This window comes from Phacochoerus africanus, chromosome X, assembly GCF_016906955.1.
Source record: "Phacochoerus africanus isolate WHEZ1 chromosome X, ROS_Pafr_v1, whole genome shotgun sequence".
Taxonomy (NCBI): Eukaryota; Metazoa; Chordata; class Mammalia; order Artiodactyla; family Suidae; genus Phacochoerus; species Phacochoerus africanus.
The window spans coordinates 112059897-112062292 of NC_062560.1; positions in this window are offsets into that span (position 1 = coordinate 112059897).

A 2396-nucleotide genomic window follows, 5' to 3' on the forward strand; every position below is an offset into this window, starting at 1 on the left:
GGCATATGGAGATTCCCAGGCTAGGGGTCTAATTGGAGCTGTAGCCACCGGCCTACACCAGAGCCACAGCAACACGGGATCTGAGCCGCATCTGCAACCTACACCACAGCTCACGGCAATGCTGGATCGTTAACCCACTGAGCAAGGCCAGGGATCGAACTCGCAACCTCATGGTTCCTAGTTGGATTCGTTAACCACTGCGCCACGACGGGAACTCCTGCAATGCTTTCTTATTCAAGTAATTAACTGCAGTTGGAAACATATGGGGACCTCAAGGTAAATCGTTCAGATTTGAGGGGTATCTGGCATGACTTGCAAAATATTACAGAAGGCAAGTCCAAAATATCAGACGTGATCTCTTCTAAGACACTCCAATAGGGTGCCTCTGGTTCCAGCCCTTAAAAGAAGCTTCTACCTTCACACAGGCAGTGTGGAGCCATCATTTCTTCAAAATAAGAAAAGACTTCTCTGAGTTCATGCTACAAATATGAAGAAGAGTTTTCCAAGTTTTCCTGAACACTTTTCCACATTTCTTGCAACAATAGAAGACTATTCAAATTAACCTCATCCATTCAAGCATTTAACATCAATATATTTGCATTCAGAGATAAAAGGAGCTTTTCTACCTTGAGAACTTCTTATTAACTGTTCTTATCTGGTCAGATTTCACTAAGCAGACCACAGGAAGTTGTAGATCCTAGCGCTTCCCGGATATTGGACTTTCTCCCACATCTATGCCTGGGAACTGCCAGCTGAATTATTGCTGTCGGAGAATTATGCAGTGTGTCTGGGCTTGAGGTTATCTGATCAGCACAGGCAATGGTAAGTAAAGTTTATTTTCGCCTCAGCCAAAGAATTATATACTCAGAGTCTCAGGCCTGGAATAACTTAAAAAGCCATCTTGCCCAACTTGTAGTCAATGCCTACATCACTTGAGCATCATATTCCGGCTCTTGTAATAACAATAGAATAGAAATAAATTTATTGAGTACTTACTGTATACCAAGGATAATGTTTTATGAATCATCTCATTTAATATTCATAGCATCACTCTAAAGTAGAAATTGCTTTACAGACGACAAAACTAAAACTCAGAGCAGTTAGATGGTTTGGCCAAGGTCACAGGAAGTAGCAGGGACAAGATTCAAATCCATGTCTGTTTGCAGAGCTCACACCCTCAAACACCAAATTGTCCCTCAAAGCTTAATTATCTAGGATAACTCTAATACCCCATCATGGTGTTCCTAAAAGTTGCCTCATAATTATCAGCATGTCCATATCAGTATTCGATTCAGAAAATTCAGTTAGCATTCCTCTACCTTTTCATTTTTCCTCTTCTCCCAAGAAAAACGACTTTGCTTTGATTTCTTAATGGTGAGAAAAAATATTGGCTAGCACAAAAATGAAACTGTCATCAAATCATGAAATTCTAAGGCAAAATAAAAACCTATATTGAAGACAATACAGGAAATTTGGAACCAAATATAAACCTGTCATGAAGCGTTATTAAGTAAACTCCAAAAGATTCATTGAGCACAAATTTAAATAAACTCAAGATCCCTTGGTCAAAATAAATCTCTCAGATGTTTGCTAGGTTCTGTAATAGAGTAGCAAGACTTGTTTGTCTGATTTGTTCAGTTATTTGTATTCAGAGTTCTCTCCCCCTCTACCTGCTTAATGGTGACCTCTTCCAGGGCAGGTACCATATCTTGCACTTAATCTCTGTTTCTTTTAAAGTATCTACATATTTATCCTTCCAACATTAACTGAGCACCCTTTTTGTCCTTAACACTGTACTGAGCACTAGATACACCTGAAAAAATATACTCTCTCTATCAGTCTGGTGAGGAAACCAAACTCTGAACCACTGCAACTTCACACACAGAGCGTTCTAAGGGAAGTAATGCAGAGTCCTACAAGAACACAAGTAGAACAGTATCATGCACATGACAGATGCTCAGTATTCATTTGTTAAATTTAATTTACTTAAAGAGTAGAAGAGTTTAGCTCAGTAGAAGGGGACCATGACCTATGAGGTAGATCAAGGCCACAAAAAGTATCTAAAACCAAGCATTTCTTAGTGTACACTTCTCCTTGCCTCCCACTTACCTTCCCCAAACTAAGACCAGCACACAGAGGCTAAGGACATTAAAATTATTAAAATGTAAGAACCAATTCTATATTGTTAGTGTTTTCACCCCAACATTTCACTCTGCAAATGTAATCTCTTTCTGCCCCCCACTTGTATTTGCTTTTTAGGGCCTCACCCATGGCATATGGAGGTTCCCAGGCTAGGGGGCTAATCGGAGCTGCAGCTGCCAGCCTACGCCACAGCCACAGCATCACAGGACCCAAGCTGTATCTACGACCTACACCACAGCTCAAGGCACTAAATC